This window comes from Mixophyes fleayi, chromosome 5 (assembly GCF_038048845.1).
Source record: "Mixophyes fleayi isolate aMixFle1 chromosome 5, aMixFle1.hap1, whole genome shotgun sequence".
Taxonomy (NCBI): domain Eukaryota; kingdom Metazoa; phylum Chordata; class Amphibia; order Anura; family Limnodynastidae; genus Mixophyes; species Mixophyes fleayi.
The window spans coordinates 77,500,857-77,513,266 of record NC_134406.1 but is presented as its reverse complement, the minus strand read 5'-3'; positions in this window follow the sequence as shown (position 1 = coordinate 77,513,266).

Sequence of the window (12,410 nt, the reverse complement as noted above, 5' to 3'; positions counted from 1 at the left end):
CTTTTAAATTTCCAAGTACAATTCTCATAACTATTGTTATAGGTGTTATATAAGGTATTCTCCCCCCGAGGATGCACATGTTGTAGTACATACAATTTTTTTTTCTTTTTTATTTGCTGTTTAATTGTCACTGTCATTACTCCCCCTAGTACCCCCAGACCGCACAGGTTTTTTTCCGGAGCATGACTGGGCTGCGGCTCCTCTGGTGTCTCCAGAGCGGTCTCTTTCTATTGTTCACAATTTGTAAATATTTTACTCCGACGTTATTAATATTTGTATATTTCTACTCCCTAACCCTCTTTCCCACCTCCTCCCCTCTTCCCTGTACCTTCCCATTATCATCCAATTGGATGGCTTGGACTTACGCTATAGTCAACCAAGGTTTACGCCACATATACTTATACTTATGGTTTCTCTTTGATGATATTGGATAACCTCAAGTGTATGACCCTCAATGTTAAGGGTCTAAATATCCTGGAAAATCGATCTAGACTGTTTAGAGATTTGATTTCCGCCAAGGTAGATGTAGCATTTCTACAAGAGACACATTTTAAGCCAGGCTCCGAACCCCGGTTATGTAATCACCATTACTCACATATATTTACGTGTAACAATCCTGATGGCAAGACGCTTGGGTTGCTACTCTTTTCTCTAATTGCCTCTCTGTTAAGGATATTATTATATATAAATTACAGGCAGGTAGATGTTTAGTATTGAAATGCAAGCTCTATGACCAATCCTGTGCTTTTGTGAATGTATATGATCCAAATAGTAACTGGATAAAGTAGACCCCCTGAGAGAGGATATCCTCATTATAGTTGGCTACTTCAATTGGATCCTACACCCTGCTGTTGACGCTACATCTGTGGCACCCAGATATTCGGGGAAAACACACCGCAAGGTGAGATGCATCTTACACGAACACCAGCTGGTCGATACATGGAGGCTTAGGCACCCGGTGGAGCAGGATTACACTTTCTTTTCACACCCACACAACAATTATTCACATCTAGACTACTTCTTCTTACATCATACCCATTTAACCCTATTAAAAAAAGTTGACATAGGTCAGACCACGTGGTCTGATCACTCCCCGGTTTACATGTCATTCTCACTAGCACACTCGGGCCATAATCGAAGACGCCAGTAACAAAGCCCAAATTGAGGCACAAATAGACGAATATGTCCAATTGAACAATACTCCTGATATTTCCAAAATCTCTCAATGGGAAGCCCACCACTACGTCATAAGGGGAAAACTTATACAGTTGGGCACGCTTATGAAAAAGCAAAAAATTGCTTACCAAAACACCCTTCTTGAGAAAATCAGATCCCTAGAGATGAGACATAAAGCTTCACAGGAGATGAACACCCTAGCTGAGCTATCTGAAGCTAGATCGGCATAAAACAAACTGATGTCTGAAAAGATAAAGCTTGATTACCACAAGTGCCGTAACAAGTTTTTTCAATGGGGAGATAAACCTGGTAAACTCTTGGCCCGGGCTTTGAGGGCTCAAAGAGCACAATTATATATACCACGTATGAAGTTAGACACTGGAAAATTATGTGCTACCTCATCTGATATAGCAGCGGAATCTTCTACTTATTACTCTGAGCTCTATAATTTCAATAGTGATTTAAGCCAAGCAACACGTTCATTTAAATGCGTATAGCCAGCTACCTAATCAGGATTGATTTTCCCACACTAGATGTAGAAGTATACAATTGCTGGAGGCTCCTTTCTCCTCTGGGGAATTAGATGAATCTATTACGACAACTCCTTCAGGGTAGAGCCCAGGTGTTGATGGTTTTACGATATCATATTACAAATCCTTCAAAATTAAAAAATGCCACGTATGCTTCAGGCCTTCAACTCGTTATCTGCTCAATCCTATTTCTCATCTCACTCTGTGATGGCACACATTACGGTAATACCTAAAGAAGGAAAGGATCCAGCCTTATGCCCTAGCTATCGACCCATATCTTTGTTAAATGTAGATTTAAAATTATATGCCAAACGTATAGCTAATAGGCTGAAAACACTATTGCCACAGATAATTCACTCTGACCAGGTAGGCTTTGTCCCGGGCTAGGAGGCGTGAAATAGTACTACAAAAATGTTAGACTTCAGTGTGCAACATCCACTAATACACCGATGGTCTTGTTATCTACTGACGCAGAAAAAGCGAATAGACTGGTATTTCATGATAGGTATGCTCCGTCATTTGGGCTTGGGTTTATCACGGATCCAAACGTTGTATTCCCATCCAACGGCTAGGGTCCTGGTCAATGGTGATTTTTCAGAGCCCATTAACATTACTAATGGAACAAGACAGAGTTGTCCCCTGTCCCCAATGATTTTTATTCTGTGTATGGAGGCTTTGTCAAGGGCCATTAGACTGAACCCAGATATTTCTGGCTTGAATTTAGGAGATAAGGAATTTAAACTTGCTCTGTTCGCAGATGATCTCCTGGCAGTTCTCACAAACCGGACAATATCAATACCGAACTTGATGTCGGAATTCCAAATATTTGGAGAACGCTCTAATTTTAAGGTTAACTATTCAAAATCCGTGGCCCTCAATATCACAACACCACTTGTCGATAGTTGAAGGTCTGAAGCTGGCTTTTCCCTTCGTTTGGCATCCTACCCAACTCAAATATTTAGAAGTAATTATAAACAAGGATATCTCAAAGATTTATGCAGATAATTTCCTTCCCATCACAGCCACCATTCGAAAAAACTTGCTCCCGAAGGATTTTAAGTTGATAGGCAGAGTAAATATAGTGAAAATGAATCTACTGCCTAGAGTCCTCTACCTATTACACACACTCCCAGTCAATATTCCTATCTTGTGATTTAATGAACTCACAGGGCTATACGACACTTTGTTTGGAGAGGCAGAAGACCCCGCTTCAAACATGATATTCTATATAGACGAAAGCAAGCTGGTGGTTTACAACTACCGCATTTCTCAACCTATTACGTTGCTGTCATGTTAAATAGGGTTCTTGACTGGATGAGAGGGGGAGCAGATAAACAATGGGTGTGGATTGAGGGACATACACTAAGAACACAGATTAAATTCATTCCTTGGCAATCACCATTTTCGATTAGATCTTAATGCTAATCAGAGCCGGGTACCCCATTGCATATTTGGTGAATGTGTCCATCTCTGAGACTCTTTTGAGATACTGTCATACTCCTTTCGAATGCAATTGTGGGTACCGTTCTACCAAATTGTCCAACTTATTGGCTACTAAACGATAGCAAAATTCCCATTCCGCAATATAAAAAATCTACTGTGAAATAACTTAGTAGCGCAGCAAAGGCTGTGATACCGGTCCACTGGAAGTCTTCAGCAGCCCCCTATTAAAGAATTGTTAAATTGTTTAGATTTTTATATGTCCATGGACGACTTCATTTATTCTGCAGAAGATAAATTTAGAGTGTTCAATCTATTATGGTTTGACTGGATGGAGTTCAAGGAAACTTTACTATACGCTCAAAGGAATAATTAAAGTTCAAGGTTCATCCCCCCTAAAAAAAATTTCCTTCCTTTCCTCCCCGTCTTCCCTTTTCCCCTACCCCATTCAAAAAAGTGGTCTGGCAACTACACCCCCTTTTAATACTTTGAAAAGTATAGTGTTTAGTTATGCCCGTGAAGCTTATTATTTAATTAATTTTAATGATTAAATAACACAGGTGTTGTAAGTTCTATATATGTTAAGTTTGGTTAAAGGGCTAAAGATAACATTCAATTGTCTATATTATACTGTTGGAATTTGTATACATTGTACCATTTTATTAATTTAACAATAAAAACAGAATTTTAAAAAAATAAATTGTATAGTATCCTTTATAAAGGATTTAAGTATCACAACGTGGGTCTGCAATACAGTATCAACAAATAGTGACAAGTTAGACGTGAGGAACCCAACACCAGAAATAATTTGACGTCCAGGTTATGAAGTGAGTGACTTATGTATTTTAGGTAAATAATAAAATGTGGAGGTCACTGGGTAACAAGTGAACAAAAAAACCCTCTCATCCCTGCATATTGCCCCATTTGCTATACTACGGTCAAGTAGAGACTTCAATTCTGCCAAAAAAGAGCTAGTAGGATCAGATTTAAGTTTCTGATAGAAAACTGTGACAGGATGGACCGCCTATGCCACCCTGTCTGCTGTTGCTTGGAACCAGCTGGGCTTACTTTGCTACCGTTCCCTTTCGTTATCCCAAATGCGTCCTCTTGCCTCAGTAGGAGGGGCTTACAAATGCTGTCACCACTGGACTACTTACCGGCATCCAGTACCAGGTTTCTTTTGGGTAACTGACGCTGCAGGTGTACCATTACTGGTGTACCTGGGCTGGTACTCCTGACCTCTTCCTATGGATCAGGGTTGCTGTGGATGGATCTCCCCTGGCTTATCAAATTGGCCAGAGCTGCTTGGTAGCGGCAGAGCGGTGGTTCTAGATGCTGGGTCCAAACCTCAGAAACAGCCGGAAACGGATTAGATTTTGGGTCTAATCTGTAGGTCACAGGATTTTCAGCATGGAAGATGTTCTCAAGCAGATCTTTGAAGCAAGTGATGTTTATTTGCAGTCACACTGATTGAAGGTATCAGTGCTCAGGTCAGATGGAATCAGAAGAACAATTTTCAATAGAAGACAGTGCTTTTTTATACAGACTATATTTAGAATTAGGATGCAATTTGTTTACCCAAACATGGATTTATATGCAATGCAAAGCTAACAATATTTACACTTTTCTGTTATGTGCTAAAACTTGATGCTTGCATTATCTGAGATGCAGTCACGCCAGACAGCCAGGCAGCAGCCCACTGCTGGGTATACAGGTCAAACAGGTGTCTCTCACCTCACACAAAGACTCACTCAACATTTCCTGCTATCAGCAAACAGACTTCCTCTAGCAATGTTACAAACCCAAACAATGACATTTGCATACATCCCAATGTAACACAATAAGTTAATTTCAAATTATACATTGGTGCCTGCACCTCTGATTGAAATACATTTCTACAATAAATTATTTCTACATGATCCAGACACAAATAAGCTATTTATAAGTGACCCAGTCACGAAGTAGAGACTTCAATTCTGCCAAAAAATAACTAGTAGGGTCAGATTTAAGTTTCTGATAGAAAACTTATTATTTAACTGTCTCAATGCCTCCTGTACATAATCATCTCTATCCAAAATTACCAGACCTCTAACTTTGTCAGCTTGTTTTATTGTAATAGTAGAATCTATAGTAAGCCCTAAGCCATTAGCCAGTTGCACCAATGCTTTAAGTGGGCTACAAAAATGTATCTGTTTTCTCCTTTTTATTGCTACTGGCTCATTTCAGTCTGTGCGCTCACAATTGTACAGCTCACCCAGGCCACATTTTCAAGGTGCTTAAAATTAGTGTTAAGTCTTCTTAACAAACTAGTGCCTACCTATATCTGTTTCTCCTACCAGGATTCTGATTGGCATGAGTTAAATTGAGCTTTCTATAGGCTTTCAGGAAATTTCTTGGGGACCTTAGATTGCACACACATTGGGCTGAGACCACCTCGTCAAAGGGCTGAGGTCTATACGAACAGACATCATTCATACTCTATGAATGTGCAGGTGATCTGTGATGCCGACATGAAAATCAGGAGTTATATATATAGAAATAGGAATCTAGAGCGCTGCTGACTGTAATCACATATTTTAAAATGACACAATTTTGCAACCAATCTTCTTATAAACATAAACAAGTGAATAAAATATTCAAAATACTTATTTTTAAGGAGCAGATCCGTGAGTCAGTGTTCTTGATCTTTCTCTCCATTTTATAAACGATGATGATTTAACATAGAAAAAATATAAAAATACAACAGTGTAATATTGTAACAGCAATATTCTATAATGTGATAAATGTTGCTCTTTTATAACATAATCAGCTTTCATTCAGGATTTTCTTCTTATGTGAATCCACTCACCAGATACACAATAAATAAGTGCCTTGATTATTTAAACGTGTTCAACGTGATATAACATCTTCACCAAACTCTTTAAGTGATAACACTTACAAGAAAAAAGGAAATAGTAGGCCTGGTTTTAGATTTCTTTAAGGTCCTCCATAGGGATACCCAGAAGTTATTCCCAAATAGGTATTCTCAATATCAAAATGAAAAGAGGAAAAAACAAGCGGATCTAGTGTGATACCGTTTGACTAAAAAATATTTATTGCACATACATAACAGAAGTATAATAAAAAGAGATGTATAAAAATATAAAAACTGGAACATAGGATTATGAGGATTCCTACCAGATAACATAGGCTCCACTTCCTTAGTCACCCAGAAGGTATAAGTGGGATTCTCATAGGTTCCAGATTTCTTAGCCCAAATATTCTAATGCGTTTCAACCTCTTGATTTAGGTCTTTTTCAAGGATAGGGCTAGTATGAAAAGAGCTTCCTTTTATACAGGAACTTAATTTGGTCTAAGTTCAAAGATAATATCTCTACATCATAAATATACCATTTCTATCACATCAAAACAGAAGGCTATTGGATACCAGACAATAGAGATCCCAAATCTTATAGTGTACATTGAATCCATATATTAACATATAAAAAAATCTTTATGGTATATATTTTCCATTCATGTCCACTGTTACAAATCTCCCCATAAATTCCATCTCTACCTCATCGCATATTGATAGGATAAATAATTACTTAAACAGATTTAAATATCTCATATATCTTGAGGGGGACGCCATTTGCGTTCCACCCTCACTTTCGGTTTGCGGGTCAACACAACGTTATGTGGAGCGCATATGCGTTCCATTGTCATATTTCCGATGTCATCTTTCCGGTTTCCATTTCATCTTCGCATTACCTCACTTCCGGTTCACAGCTGGAACGCAAATACGTTTCAATTCTCTATTTCCGGGGTTGATAACATTATAGTGATGTCTTATTTCAATGAGTGGTTTTAGTTATCAACAAATGGAGTGCGTATTTCGCTCCAACCTTAGATCACTGTTAAATCCCATATATTAAGAAGGAATGAGTAGATAATTAGATACTTCTATTGATACAAAGAAACAGAAGAGTATTAAGGAGTATTATAACAGGGACATATTGGAAAACATATCATTATAAACCTCATAACAATTAACACATGCTCAAAAAGGGGTAATTGGTTTACAGTGTACAGTACTTCAATCTCCCAATATCTGAATAGATTTTATACATATATAGATATATATATATATATATATATATATATTTATACATATATATATATATATATACTACATAACCAGATGTTATACGTACATATACCACATAACTGTAAAATCAACTTAGTCAGAAAAATCAGATTAACACAATAGATCCAAAGAATTGTAGAGTGATATATCCGTAAATCTACAGAATTTCATCGGAATCCATAGTGGAAATATCAATCCTAAAAAAGAGAAAATAGAGGGCTGAGTAAATGTTCAATTTAAAAACCATTTAAGTTCAAATTCAACGTTTAAACCATTGGTTGTCAAAGTTTTAAGGTTATACATCCACATCATCTCTGCTTTAGCTAATTGGTTCTCCAAGTTCCTATATTTCCAATTGGGTGATATAGCTTGTATCCCCTAAAAATTAACAATACTAGCAGGTGAACCTCCATGGCAAGATTTGCAATGTAAAGATACAGAATGTGTTTCTTTACCAATCTTAATGTTATACAAATGCTCTGATATTCGTTTCTGAAGGCTTCTTGATGTTTTACCTATATATAATAAACCACATATGCATTCTAAAGCGTATATGACATTTGTGGTGTTACAAGTAATGAATTAATTTATCTTATACGTAATTTCTCTATGTGTGAATTCTTTAAGATTTGAAACGTTATTCTTAATTCTTTTACATCCTATGCATTCCCCGAATCTAAAAAATCCTTTGGTTTTGATAAGATGTGGGGATTTTCTTTTAACGGTCCTCTTATCAAGTTATCCTTTAAAGTTGGTGCTCTTTTATATCTAAAGGATGGCTTTTCAGAAAGTATTTTGTGTAAATCTGGATCTTTATGTAGAAGGTTCCAATGTTTATATATAATTTTTTCAAAAGCTTTATACTGTTGTCCATATTGTGTTGTGATTGCTAATTAGATCTTATCACAACTCTGATGTTCTTTCTTACCAGTATCCTTTATCTTTATGAGTAAATTTTGTCTCTCAATATCCATTATTTTATTTCTTGCTTTCTTTAATTCCTCTATTGTATAACCTTTTTCTCTAAAAAAAATTCTTCCATTTTATCTGTTTTTCTAAAACCTTTCATCTGAACAGTTTCTTTTAACTCTTAAAAATTGACTATATGGAACTCCCTTAAGCCAATTGTTATGATGTTCACTATTTCTTAACAGGTAGGAGTTGACATCTGCAGATTTCCTAGAACCTTTTGTTTTTATTGTTCCTTGTTCAATGTAGACACTTACATCCAAAAAGTTAACTAACTCCTTACTTATAGAAAAAGTTAATACAATATTGTTCTCATTTCCATTGATATACTGACAAAATGCTTCTAGAGACGATGAATCTCCCTTCCAAACGAAGAAAACATTGTCAATGTAGCGGTACCATGACACCAGGTTTGCCCCAAAAGTGTTATCAACCCCTATAAATAGATGTTCCCAATTAGCCATAAATAAATTGGCATAACTTGGGGCAAACCTGGTGCCCATCGCTGTCCCCATTTTTTAAGATAATAGTCGCCATTAAAGAAAATATAATTGTTCTCCAAGATGAAGCGGATACCCTCTATAATAAAATCAACAAGAGGATCAGAAAAATTTGCTTTTCTCAGGTGAGTTTCTACCACGTGAATCCCCATATCATGTTGTATAATAGTATAAAAGGCGGTAACGTCCGCTGTAATTAATGTATAATTGTTTTCTCATACAATGTTTGATATTTTATTCAAAAAATCACCTGTATCTCTAAGGTATGCAGGAGTAAGGATAACCAAAGGTTGTAAGTACCCATCAATCATAGATGACAGGTTAGTGGTAATACTATTTATGCCAGAAATAATTGGTCTTCCTGGGGGCTTTTCCATATTTTTATGTATTTTGGGCAAAATATAGATATGGGGGTATTTGGTTCTTCTACCTTGAGATATTCTATTTCCTTCTCTATTAGGATATTTTTAATTAGTTGGATCTTGCTTTAATTTACAATATGTATTTTGATCTGACAAATGTCTATCTTCTAGCAACCAGACACATCACTTCTGACCGCCCGGCCACTGGATACACGCGCGTCCCGTTGCTAGGCAATGGGACGCATTTATATTATCTCCTAGCTCTAGCGATGACAGCGCCACAGTGGTTACCATTGGTCCACCAATCTATTTAAACCACTTCCTGGTTCCTCACCTGTGCCAGAGTATCAGGTCTCTACCTGCCTCCAGCCTTCCAGTTCTTGCCTGTTTCTGAATCTTCCTGCCTGCCTGTGACCCGGACCGTTTGACTACCCCTTTTGGACCTCCATTGTACTGCGCTTCTAGAACATTACCAACCCGGCTTGTCTCACCATCCATCCGGATATTCCTTGCGTACCTTCATTGCCAGCACAGTTACAACCCAGCTTGTCTGACAACTCTTCTCTCATGCCTCGCTATCTGACTCGTGGAAGGACCGCGACCTGTGTGCCTCCTTGCGGGGGTCCCTGGTGAACACCAGGGGCACGTTAGATGCTGCACCTTCTTCCGAGTAGTGCCAACGATAGAAGGTACGCAACATATAGTCGTGACAGATAGGTAACTAAGTGGTTCTCTCCTGGAAGCAGCTTAATGAAAGGCTTCCTTCACAGTGGGATCCAGGCATCCTGAGGGAGAGGCAGTCAAAACTCCTTGCGAAGCTCGACCAGGCATTAGCCGAGTACAAATTAGCAAATGTATTAATTACATTATGTGTACCATGTAGTTATCTCAGTGTAGTTTAGAAGATAGGCGATACAATAATATTGTTTAGAATACCGATAGGTATTAGGCCTACATGTATCATGAGCCTTATAATTTTACTACAATGATTGTAATAGATTGTTAATGGACTGTCAGCTCCTATGTCAAATTCATGTGACAGTGGCCTACACGTGATCTGAAATGTGATACACATGCAGCATGGGAGCTGATATTAAAAAACATTGAGATGTTCATGTTCTAACATGTAAATACACAACAGATTATTTGCTTGTGCTGTTACTCTGTAGCTTAAATAGAACACAAAAAATAAGAGGATTTATGTACTTACGTTAAATCCGTTTCTCTGATTCCGTCTGGGGGACACTGCTTACCATGGGGTTGTGGAGGGGAGCACGGGAGTTGGCACCTAGCTAGTTAATCTTTAGCACTGCTGACAGACCCCTCCCCTCTACAATCCCCCTGCCCCTTCCTGTTCAGTTAATTAAAAAGCCCAAGGAGAAAAGGCCAATCAAACAAGAGCACACAGAGGAAAAGCAGAAGGGAGGGATCGCAGTGTCCCCCAGACGGAATCAGAGAAATGGATTTAACGTAAGTACATAAATCCTCTTTTCTCTTTCATCCAGTCTGGGGGACACTGCTTACCTTGGGGACGTTCTAAAGCAGCCCCCTAAGGGTGGGACCACTCTGAAAGCCCCGCTCGTAGAGCACTACGAGCGAAATTTGCATCCGCAGATGCAAATACATTAAACTGATAAAATTTTGTAAAGGTGTGGACAGAGGACCAGGTGGCTACCCTGCAAAGCCGGTTTGCAGAAGCCCCATTTCTCGCTGCCCATGATGCCCCTACCGATCTGGTGGAATGGGCCGTAAGTCTCTCTGGCACAGGACGGTTAGCCTTTATGTAAGCTTGCTTAATGGTTGCCGTAATCCATCTTGCACTGGACTGTTTTGAGGCTGGCCAGCCTCTTTTATTAGAATCATAAAGAACAAACAGAGAATCTGTACGTCTAATCTGAGAAGTTCTTTTGACATAAATGCGGAGAGCCCTAACCACATCTAACTTTTCCATAGACTGTTGATCAGAATGGGAAGTAGATAAAAAGACCGGAACTACAATTTCCTGGTTCAGATGGAAAGCCGAAACTACTTTTGGAACGAAGGAAGGAAAGGTTTTCAACACCGCTCTGTCCTCATGGAAAACCAGATATGGTTCCCGGCAAGACAGAGCTCCTAATTCTGAAACCCTACGTGCAGATACAATAGCTAAAAGACGACCTTCCAGGTAAGACACCTAAAATCTGCCGTAGGTAATGGGTCAAAAGGAGGCCCTTTAAGCATATCCACAACCAGGTTAAGATCCCATGGTGCTGTAGGCGGAACGTAAGGAGGCTGAATATGTAAGACTCCCTGAAGAAAAGTCCTGACGTCTGGCAAGTCCGCTAACTTCAGGTGAAAGAAAACTGAAAGCGCTGAAACCTGAACTCTTAATGAACCTAAACGGAGCCCTGCTTCCAGCCCATCCTGAACAAAAGCCAATAAGCGAGGGAGACGAAAGGAAGATGTGTGACAGGACTTATTTTCACACCATCTAATATAGGCTTGCCAGATACGATGATAGATGCGAGCCGAAACCGGTTTTCGAGCTCGCAGCATAGTGTTCACTACACTGGGGGAAAAACCCTAGCTCTCCAGAGGCTGGCTTCAACAGCCATGCCGTTAAACTGAGCTGAGGTAAATTCTGGTGACAAAAGGGACCTTGGAGAAGGTCGTCTAGTGACGGAAGACGATATCCTTGTCCCACCGGCATGGATATTATGTCTGTGTACCACACTCGACGCGGCCATGAGGGAGCTATTAGAATCACAGGCCAACCGCCTTGCCTCACTCGTCTGAGTACTCGAGGAAGCATGGGAATCGGGGGAAACAGATAACCCAACCTGAATTCCCATGACATGGACATCACGCCCACCGCTATCGCTAAGGGGTCTCTTGCCTTGCGCAAAACCTGTGAACTTTCTTGTTGTGTCTGGAGGCCATGAGATCTATATCCGGAAGCCCCCACCTCTGAACTAGAGACTGAAATACTTCCGGGTGGAGGGACCTCTCCCCTGGCATCATCGCATCCCAATTTTTTATTCTTGGAATGAACACCGCCGAGATTGCTGGAACATACTGTTCTGCCCAAAGGAATATCTGAGCTGCCACTCGCATTGCAATTGCACTCCTGGTTTCTCCCTGTCTGTTGACGTATGCCACAGCCATGGCATTGTCGGACTGAAGTCTGACTGGGTGGCCCTGAAGAAGAGTCTGGGCCCTCCGGAGAGCTAAAAGAATTGCCTTCAACTCTAATGTGTTGATTGATAAGGCCGATTCCTGAACTGACCAGAACCCCTGGAGCCTGAGGTGCAGGACTACCACCCCCCAA